Source organism: Belonocnema kinseyi, chromosome 7 (assembly GCF_010883055.1).
Source record: "Belonocnema kinseyi isolate 2016_QV_RU_SX_M_011 chromosome 7, B_treatae_v1, whole genome shotgun sequence".
Classification (NCBI taxonomy): domain Eukaryota; kingdom Metazoa; phylum Arthropoda; class Insecta; order Hymenoptera; family Cynipidae; genus Belonocnema; species Belonocnema kinseyi.
In genome coordinates, this window is record NC_046663.1 from 38769690 (window position 1) to 38781153 (window position 11464).

An 11464-nucleotide genomic window follows, 5' to 3' on the forward strand; every position below is an offset into this window, starting at 1 on the left:
TTAATTTTGAATCTTTTTAAAACTTCTTAATGTCCTTAAACTTGATCAAATTTTATATAAAACTTTATAATCTTACTAATTGAAAAATTTTGTTAAAATTAATAATCAGTTCAAATTTTCCGAGGAATTTTAAGCATTTTTTTTTTATTAGGTATCTTGAAACCTTTTCAAATTCTTAAAAAGCTACACATTACATTATTTATATTAAAGTGCTGGGCACCATTTTTCCATTGAAGATTATTACTATTATTATTGAAAATTTTTAAATAATAATATTGAATACAAAATTTGAAATAAATTAAAAAAATGTTCTGAACTGTTGAAAAGTATAATGAGTTTAAAATATTTATAACTAAAAAATTAGAAGAACTTTAGAAATGAACAGAACCTTGGATTCTACGTCATATTTCTCAAACGCTAAAAATTAAGTTTTGTATTTCAAAGTATTAAGACCTTTGTTCAATTGATTATTAATATAATTAAATTATTGAATATATTATTTAGATTCATTGTTACCAGTTGCATTTTAAACCAAGAAAGATTAAGCTTTTTTAAAAAGAGACGAATTTTCTATAAAACATTACAATTTTTTTTAAGAGATTAATTTTCAATTAAATTGATGCATCTTTAGGGAAAAAATGATTTTTTAACAAAGTAGTTGAATCACCGACAAAAACAGATTAATTTTTAAACCAAGAAGACGAGCTTTCAACCAACTTGTTGAATTTGTAATTAGAACAGATTTTTCAGTCATAAAAGAAAAAAATGTCACCGAAATTAATATTTTAAGGGATAAATAATGTAGAATAAAAATAAATATTTTGTATGAACATTTCGTTTATAAGCTTTTTTATGCATTTGTTTTTCAAGTTGAATAAATATATAATTTCCCTAAGCTTTTTGAGAAAATTGAAAAACTTCTTTGAAGCTTTCAGATATGTCGAAAAAGTATAATTTTTCATTTTCAGGATTTTGAAAGATAGAAGGAAAAATTATAGTTAGTTTGAAAAATATTTAGTACTTTTAGAAGTTTGCAAAATAATAATCACTTAACAGACTCAACCTATTCTAAAAATTTTTAAATCGTTTAAAATTTAAAAAAACTGCCTTTAAATCTTCCAGATATTTTAGCAATTTATAGAAATGTTTTGAAATATTTTGAAACATTTTCATTTTTTCTTCCCAGGAATCTTAAGAAAGTTTTTTATTTCAATGAAACCTTTCAAACCTTTTAAAAAGTTTCAAAATTTTATAATATTTACATTTTGTTTACAATTTTTTGAAATCTTTTCCAACTTGAAATCATTTTTTAACTATTTCCAAACCTTTTAAACCTTCTAAATATGTTTTAGAATTTTCTGGATTCTTCTATAAAAAGAGGTTTTAAATATCTAAAAATATTATCTTGAAATCAATCTTTCAAAATTCAAAATCAGTTAAAATTATTCCATTAATTATGAGAACTTTTTTATATCACCGTGAAGCGATTTAATTTTTTTTAAATTTTGTATACAATTTTGAAATCTTGTTAATTGAAACATGTTGCTTGACAATCTTTTCTATTTTTTTCGAAATTTTAGAAAATAATTAAAAATCTTTGTCAATTTTCTCTTTAAATTGGTTTAAAAAATAAAAATCCGTTAAAATTTTTGCAGGAATTTTAAGATGAATTTTTTATTTTCTTGAAGCCCTTTAAACTTTTTGAAAAGCTGCGAAAATTTTTTCGAAATCTTCAAAAATTTACATTTTGTTAAAAAAATCTTGAAATATTTTCAAATTTAAAAATACTTTTTTAACTATTTTCAAAACTTTAAATCTTCTATATATCTTATAAAATTATTCGTATTTTTCTAAAAAATTTTCTTACAATTCTGAAAAATTACAAAAATTGTCTCAACATATCACAGAATGTGATATAACGATTTTAAAAATCTTTTATTTCTTTGACAATCTTTTGTAACCTTTCCAAATGTTTTTAAATATTCTCTTGAAATTATCTTTTTTTTTAAATTAAAAAATTATTTTAAATTGTCCCATGAATTCTAGGATAATTTTTTATAATCGTGAATCGTTTCAAAATTCTTAAGAAGCTTCAAAAATTTCATTTTCAAATATTAAAAAAAGTACATTTTTAAACATTTTTTTGGGATATTTCCAAGTTTTAAATTAATTTTGAATCTTTTTAAAATTTCGAAATGTCTTTTTAATTTACTCTCATTTTTTTAAATCTTTGTAATCTTGATAATTGAAAGATTTTGTTTGAAAATATTCCCCATTCTTTTTCGAAAGTTTAGAAAATAATTTAAAATCTTTTGAAATCTTTTTCAATTTTCTCTTGAAATTAATTTTTTTTAAATCAGTTTACATTTTCCCGGAAATTTAACAAAAATTTGTTATTGTTTTTAAACCTTTTAAAATTCTTAAAAAACTTCTTTCTTTTCGAAATATTCAAAAATCTACTAATTAAATGTTGTATATCAAAATGTTGAAGTTTGCACTTTTTTCAAGCGGCAAAAAATTGAAAACTTGATCCAATCATGAACAGGGGTTTCCCGACAACATTAGATTGAAAATTGTTCCGAATAGTTTCGAGATAGTTTCGAGAATTAATCGAAAGTGGCGCTATGCACTTTTTAATAATTGCATGGGAACTTTTTTTTTAAAAAAGCCGATAAAATTAAAATTTGGCGCCTCGCGAATTTTTCATTTTGACTCATGGAGGTGCTGCCCTCTTTATTACCGACTGATATCGCGCCGGAGAAATGAGCATCGCGAAAAGTATTGAATCAGTGACGTCACAAAAGAGGAGACAGTGGAAGGGTAGACGGGTATAGACAGTGCGTTGAAAAATGTCCGATTATTTTAATTTGCAGTCGGCATAAATAGACGAGCGCGTGTCTGGAAAATGTTGACGTGAGACCGAAACGTTTGCCGTGTGTCGGTACACAGAGTTTCGCTCGAACACGTGGACTCTCAACCGCGGTGATGCCTTTTTAACTTCTACACGGGTGAATCAACGAAAATCTTCAAAAATAAAACAAGTGGAGGCGTGTTTTAATCCTCTGAAAAAAACTCCGAAACATCCACCCGTTTTCTAAGGTAAGGCAAAACAAGTTGATTGCCAATCGGCCTCGACCTTTGCTCGCGACAGGTACTTGCTGCATTAATCTTGAAAAAAAACTCTTTAACACTCAAATATTGAGGTTATGTCTCGCGTATCCCTTGCGCCACTTTGCACGAAAAATTTATTTTGTGCGCACTGACTCCAGTGAACGCCCAGTCCATTTCTGATGGTGTGGGTTGACAGAATTGCAGATTGATGCGATCGATATTGTCAAGGGTCCTGCGAGAGGCTTCACGAATTATCTTTTTCCGCATCATTTTCCTTTCTTCTCTTCTTCCTTATCTTCGAGAAACCACAGTTCCCTCTCCTTCCGGATCCCGGTCAGGACTGGCGGGGGAAACCTTGTCAATTTTGGAACCGGTCGATTTCCGGTGCGAGTTTTTTCCACTTGTTTTTTATTTATGAAATCTGGCTCTTTAGGTACTTTCGATTTTAAGAATAAACTCGAGACTTTGATGGGAGATTTTCGTACCACTGATGGCACGTGTCGTCATTCTTCTATCAAAATACGTGAATTAGAGAAAGACAATATTTTGCTGCTGTCAGTAGTATTTTCATGAGATTAATACAAATCAAGTGCAATTTTTAACTCGTGTTCGTGCTTGAAAAGTGACCACTAAAGTATTCTTATTATTGTGACAATAAAGTGCACAATTTTTCCTCTGTTCTCATTTTTTCCCCTATTCTCGAAAATCTTCCCTCCTCTTCTCTTTAAATAATATACGATGTTTGAAAATATAATTGTTCGTTTTACGATTTGATTTGAATTTTTTTTTTAATCTTCGAGATTCTTTTATGACAATATTTTTGAAATCTTTTAAATGTTTAAAAATCTTTATAATATTTGTTCTAAATTAATTTTCGAAAAAAAATAATCTTAAATTAGTGAATAGGATCTTCAGAAAATTTTATTATAAACTTCAATCCTTTCAAAATTTAAAAAAGGCTTCAAAATTTTATTTCCAATTCTTCAAAAATCTAAATTAAAAAAAAAATTTAGAACATTTAAGTCTATCAAAATAATTCGAAAACATTTTTTTATTATTTTGAAACCTTTCAAAATTTGTAATAAGCTTCAACATCTTCAAAAATCTATATTTTCTTTTAAACCTTCTGATTTTTCCTCAGAATTTTTTTGAATTATATAAAATTAAATTATATTAAAAAATTATCCTAAAATCTTTCCGATTATTTTTTTGACAATTTTAGACATTTTTAAAAATTTTTGATTAAAATTAACTTTTTAAATAAAAATTTATTTTAAAATTGTTTGGAACGGTTAAGGAAATTTTTTTATTATATTGAATCCTTTAAAAGTTCTTAAAAATTCTTCAAATTTTTCTCGAAAAATTACAAAAATTTAGATTGTTATTGATTTTTTTTCAGAATTTCTAAATATATTTTTAAATTATTCGAATTTGTTCTAAATTTAATTTTTTAAATTCTACAAAATTATAATTGTTGCCTTATGCAATAATAATATAATTCGAAAAACTTTTTAAATGTTTTCTTTAATTTTCTTTAATTAATTTTTCATAATAAATCTAAATTCTCTGGGAATCCTGACAAACAAATTTACTATATTGAATTCTTTCAAAGTTGTTAAAAAGCTTTAAAATTTTATTTCGAAACCTTAGAAAATCTACATTTTTTTGAAATGTTTGAAATATTTTAAAATTTATATTATTTATGAATTTTTTTAGAACATTTAAATATTTTTTTAATGATCCGAATTTTCCCTGAAATTAATAAAATTGTATTGAAACCCTTAAGATTTTTTTTACAATTTTGTAAATATTTAAAAATATTTTCTTTAAATTAATTTTTCAAAATAAAAGTTAATTTCAATATTGCCCAAAAATTTAAAGAAAATTATATTGAATCATTTCAAAATTTTATTTCCGAATGTTTTGAAATTTTTTCAGAATTTTCAAATATCTTTTAAAACTTGTGATTTTTCCCAACAATTTTTTAAATCATAAAAAATTAAAAAATTGCCATCAAATCTTCAGAGATTATTTGCTTACATTTTCGGAAAATTTTTCAATTTTTTCCGGGAATCTTAAGAAAATTTTGTTATTGGATCCTTGGATTCTTCCAAAACTCTTAAAAATCTTCAAAATTTTATTTCGAAATCTTCTAAAAGTTACACAGTTGGGAATCATTTTTTAAATGTTTGAAAATCTTTTTAAATATTCCTTAAAAATTATTTTTTCAAAATAACAATTTAATTCAAATTTGTCCAGAACTCTAAGATTTTGTTTATTATAATCAAGACTTTCAAAATGATTAAAAAACTTCACAATTTTATTTCAAAATTTGCAAAAATCTACATTTTGTTTTAAAGTTTCTGAAATTTTTTCACAACTTTTAAATAACTTTTAAAATGATTCTAATTTTTCCTAAAAATTAAAAAAAATTCTAAATTATTAAAAAAATTCCCTTAAATGCCGAACTAAAAGAAAAATTTAATTTTCAAGATCTTCAAAAAGTTTCAAGAGATTTCAAATGTTTTATGGCATTTAAAAAAATTCGAATGAATTTTTAATTGATTTTAATATTTCGTATATTTTTGAATGATTTTAAAGGTTTCAGGAAAGTGGATGAAAAGATTCCATGGAATTTTTAATTTATTAAAATTTTTCAGGGATTTCAAAGGGTTCCATGTATCTGGGTGTTTAAAAATATTTCAAGGCATTTTCGTTTGATTTCAGTAATTAATTCATAGAAAGAAAAAAATTGTGACATGTGAGAAAAAGCTTGCAATTATTACAAGAGAATTAGAAATGCGATTATATAGTTGTTCAGATCGTTGAACTCTCTTATGACAAATCGTTGAACACGACAATAAAATAAAATTTATGCACCGCACGGGTGGTCGATCGTTGCTCGTAAAAACGTCGATAAGGAAATTAAAAAAAAAAAAAATTCTGCTATTGTGAAAGAAACAGGTGGATACCTCTTTGTATAGCAATTACTAGGAACAGCTTCGTTATTGATTGCCCTTATAATTATATTATTTAAACACTACCTAAATTATAATTTTATAAAATAAAATAACGTTGGATTTTTCTCTTTACAATTTTGATAAATTGTAAAAAGTAAAAAATTGTTTTCTCATAAAATCACTGTAAAACTCATAGGACAAAAATTAATAACTAATTTTTCAAGAAAAACATTAATTTTTAAATTTAAATACTTTTCTGAAAAAAGATCTCCTTTCGCTCCGCTGGGAATTAATTTTTATGTTGTTGAATCGAATGCCGCTATTCGTTTTTATGTCTATTGCATTTTTAACCCTTAAAGGGCACACTTCCGTGAAAGTACATAAAGACCATACTGGGTATTAGACACCCACGGTATTCAAACGTGTACTCTGCCGATGGTATTGAATAGTTTTTTACAAGAAAATCAATTAATAATGTTTTAATCTATCTAGTTGAAGGAGAAAAAGGTGTCATAACAATTTTCGAAATTTAAAGTAATTAAAAAATCCTTTTTGGGGAAAAAATTAAAAAATGACTTCTTTCACTCTAAAATTCATAACTTTTTAAGTTTTTGATATAGTTACTGAAAATTTTACTTGAATACTTCCGAGATACGGCGCTTCAAAAATAAAATTAGTCTTATAGTGTTCGTTCCAAAGAAGGTATTTATACTGCGTATAAAAATTATAAAAATCAACATTATGTGAAAATGACATAAAAAAATAGGTTTTCATGTAATCTGTTAATCTGGCGCAATATGTTCCATTTTTTTTTAATTTGGTGCGTTGTGTGTAAGCGCAAATAAGCCGCTGGGTTTTTCACACCCAGTATACCCTTTAGGGGTTAAACAATTTGAAAATTGAAATGTTTCTCACAGAAATGTGCGATGGAATTTTAGAGAATTTGTGGGCCAAGAAAATGTGATAAGAAATAAGTGGCACCAAACGTGGTTTGGTGGGGGACAAACCCTTAAGTTTAAGCTCAAATTTATTTTGTATATACTGCTGAACGTTAATGGCGCCAAAGAAACCTGGTCAGGGGGAAATAAAGCTATCCCAAAACAATTTTTTTTAAGTTAGGGAATTTTATTGGTCAGGAAAAATTCCGGGATTTAGAAAAAAAATCTGGAACAAATCAGGAAATTTCTATAACATTAAATAACTAACTTGTATATTTATAAGTTTTATTTATATTTCTTTTTTTTCAGTTGCTTATTCCTGCGGATTATATTTTTAGTTATAAATTGCATTATTTGTTTGAAAAGTCAACCTTTTGATTGAAAATTCAACTATTCCGTAGAAAATGTACTTTTGAATTAAATTCATATTTTGGTAATGAAAAGATCAACCTAAATCTTTTTTAGTTGAAAATTATTTAACTATTTTTTCGAAAATTTGTCTTTATAATTTTAAAACTCATATATTTTATTAGAAATTTCATCTTTCTTGGATAAAAATGCAACTTTTTGGTTAACAATTTAACATTTTCGTTTTAAAATCATCCTTTTTGTTTGAAAGTTGTAATGTTTGGTTGAAAATTCAAATATTACGTAGAAAATTTACTTATTGTTTAAAATTCACATTTCGGTATTGAAAAGTCAACTGATATCGTTTGTAAATGAATATTTAAACATTTTTTGAAAATTTGTCTTTTTATTTTAAAAATTCGGTTTTAGTAGAATTTTCATCTTTCTTGGATAAAAATGCAATAGTTTGTTTGAAAATTCAACAATTTTTTAGTCATCCTTTTTGGATGAAAATTGAAGGATTTCAAATGAAATGTAGTTGTTTAAAATTCATATTTTAGCATTGAAATATTCAACGGGTATCTTTTGTAAAGGAAAATTCAACCTTTTTTTTTAATTTGTCTTTGATTTAAAAATTAATTTTGTTTTAAAATTTTGGTTGAACCACTTTGTTGAGAAATAATTTTTTTATTGAAGATTGCTATTTTTAGCTATAAATTCATCTCTTTTTTGAAATTTTAACCATTTGGTTGAAAACATAATATAATATACACATTTCTTGTATTTTCCCGCTGGACCGGGAAATGATCGGGAATTTCATGAGACCGGGAAAAACCGAGAAATGACAGTAAATTTATTTTTTGACCAGGATTTGACAAATGTTTAGAAAAAATCTGTCAAACTGTAAGTTCAACCGGTTTTTTATTCATTATTTGAATTGTTATATTTTTAAATTATGACACGATTCAGTTTAGAATGTGTATTTCGAAGATCTACTTCAAAACATTTTTCATTTTAGAATTTAATTTTACATTTTAATTTAAAGAATTTTAAATTGCAGATTTAAAGGCTTAAACAATTAAAAATTAGAAGCGTTTCTAACGTTTAAAAATTAAACGCTCAATTGAAAATTTATAGACTATTTCAATTTGTTTTAAACTTCAAAGTACTATATTCATAATTCAAAGATTTCATTAAATTTTAAACATTATTTCAGTCTAAAATATTCCATCTTTGACCTTTAAGTTTTTATATTTTTAATGAAGAAAAATAACAATTAGTTAATATTTAGAAATATATGAGTATTTATTTTAAATCAGCAATTATGTTTACATATTAAAAACTAAACTTTGAACGTTTCATTTTGAATTGTTTATATTAAAAAAAATGTAGATTTTAACAGATTTTGCACAAAAAATTTAGAAGCTTTTTAAAATTTTTTTAAGGCTTCAGAAGATTAACAAACATTTGCTACAAAAATTGAAAATTATTTTTTATTTTGCAAAGTTAAGCTTAGGTGAATGCAGAAAACGATTTAGAAAGATTGAAAAAAATATTAGGAAAAATTCCAATCATTTTAAGGCATGTTTAGAAGTTCTCAAAACATTTCAAAGATAATTTAAAATTTGAAAAATGTAAAACAACACGCAGATGTTTCAAGATTTTGAAATAAAATTTCAAATCATTTTAAGGATTTTTAAACAATTTAAAATTAAACTAATTTAACTTTTAATCTAACTTAATCTAAATCATTTAATTTTGCAATTTTAAAAAGGTTAAACAATTTTTTATTTGGCAGTTTAACTACAGTTAGCTAAAAATTGTTCAGTTGAAAAATGTTAGCAGCTTTCATAAAAATATCCATAAAATAATCCATTTTAAGTTTATTTTTATAATATATTATTTGCAATTTAAATAAAGAAACATTCTATCCCTGTTTATAGTTTACAAAACAATCTTTAAAAAAATTTCGTTCATTTTAACTTTCAGAACTTCAAACACATGGCAAAGTTGGGGAATTTCGAAAATTATGTTTTACGATTATCTTGAAATTCTACTATTTAGATGAAAAATTAATTATTTTGTCAAAAAGTTATATTTTTTGGTCGAGAACACAACTGTTTTAATAAACATTCGTCTTTGCGAATAGAAAATTTGTCTATTTGGATTAAAAATTTAATTTTTATTGTAGAAAAGTCATATTTTTTGGTTGAAAATTAATTTCATTTGTTTAAAGTTCAACTACTTGGTTGCAAATGTAATTGTTTGGTCGAAAATTACCTTTTTTGTTGAAAATTAATCTTTGCAGGTTTTAAGGTCAGATATTTTCTAAAAAGATAAACTTTCTAGCTATAGAAAATTTAACGCTTTCGTTGAAAATTTTGACCAGGAAAACCAGTTGAAAATTATTTTTTTTTGGCAATTCGACATGCCTATTTTTGCTTTGTACTTCTTTAAAATTGATCTTTTTTAGTTGAAAATTCATTTATCTAATGGAAATTTCGTCTTTTGTCGTTTGAAAATCAGTCTGTTTTGATTCCAGATTCAATAACTTGTTGATATTTTTTAGTTTTGGGTTTTATTCCATTTTTGTGGTTGGTAAAAATGGAACTACTTTATTGAAATTCTTTTTATTTTAGTAAAAATTCATATCTTTATTTGAAAATTTATCTTTTTTGGTTGAAAATTCAACTGTTTGTTTAAAAATGATTTTTTGTTGTTGTTGAAAATGTTTCTTTAACTGAAAATGTTACTAATACATTTTTCCTTTAAAATTGATCTTTTTTTTATTGTAAATTCATTAATTTGATTGAAAATTCGTCTTTTTGGACTCGACATTAATTTTTTTGTAGGAAATAAATACATATTTTTAGGTTGAAAATTAAAATTTTTTAAAAAATTCACATTTTCTGGTTAAAAAATTCAACATGTAGTCTGTTTTGTCTGAGGATTCAAGTAATTTGTTTAAAATGGTTAGTTTTTGGTTTGATTCAACTTTTTTTTGTTGAAAATTGAAATATTTTGCTATAATTTATTTTAATTAGTTAAAATTTGATTTTCTTATTTCAAAATTTGTCTTTTTTGGTTGAACATTTTTTAAATTGAAAATTATTTTTTTATACTGCAAATTTTTTCCTTTAAAGTGTATCTTTTGTAATTGAACATGTATTAATTTGATTAAAAATTCGCCGTTTTGGGCAGGATATTAATTTTTTTAGCAAATTCTTATTTTTTGGGTTAAAAATTCAACATTTCGAATGAAATTTTTATTTTCCAAATTGATTGAAAATTCCTCTTTTTGGTTTGAAAATTATTCTGTTTTTTGGTTGAGGATTCGAGTAATTCTTTGAAAATAGTTCTTAGTTTTTAGTTTAATTCAACGGTTTTTGTTTGCAAATTGTACTATTTCGTTGAAATTTATTTTTTTTGGGTAAAAATTCACTTCTTTATTTGAAAATTGTTTTTTTTTTTAATTCAAAACTATTTTTCTTAAACTGCATATGTAACTATTCCATTATTGCTTGAAAATTTATCTTTTTATTTAAATATTCATAAATTTTGTTGAAAATTCGTTTTTTTGGGTTGGAAGTAAATTGTTTTCATATAAAATTTATAATTTTAATTTAAAAATTCAATTTTTTGTTAAAAATTGAAATAGAAACAAACTTTTTTCAATTAAATTATTGATCTCCTAGGCAATCCTGTATTGGCTAATCTAATTTTGATTGTTGAGCTTTTTTGTGCTTTGATTTCGGTACATAAAGGGGTTCATAAGAAAGTATATTTTATTTCGATCATCAAAGAATTTGTTGAGAAAATTTCAGCTTGATACGGCACTGCGCTTCGAGAGAAGCAGCAGAAGTAGTAGCAAAATAGTAGCGGCGGCACTAACTTCGTTTTTTGCTCCGTCTTCCTCACTTAAAAATGATCGTTCCGGTCTTCGTGATACTAGGGTATAAATTTATTATAGTGACAATCGTGAACTTTTATTTTTTTAATATTCATAAATCTTGGAGGTGTGTTTCGTCGTGTGAATGGACATGACGTAACAAATAACCATAGGAGAGCAACTCTTATTTTAAAACACGTGGTGCCTATGCCTTTAGA

The 11464-nt window shown here is 24.6% G+C and overlaps 1 protein-coding gene across 4 annotated transcripts in view; it reads left to right on the forward strand.

Annotated features, from left to right (window-relative positions):
- Window positions 1-2824: 2824 nt before the first annotated feature.
- Window positions 2825-11464, forward strand: part of LOC117177221 (homeobox protein Meis1-like) — a 77544-nt gene continuing 68904 nt past the window's right edge. For all 4 annotated transcript variants that reach the window (XR_004467680.1, XM_033367774.1, XM_033367773.1 and 1 more), the window contains exon 1: window positions 2825-3099. The gene's annotated coding sequence lies outside the window, so the exon portion shown is untranslated. The remainder of the gene's footprint in view (window positions 3100-11464) is intronic.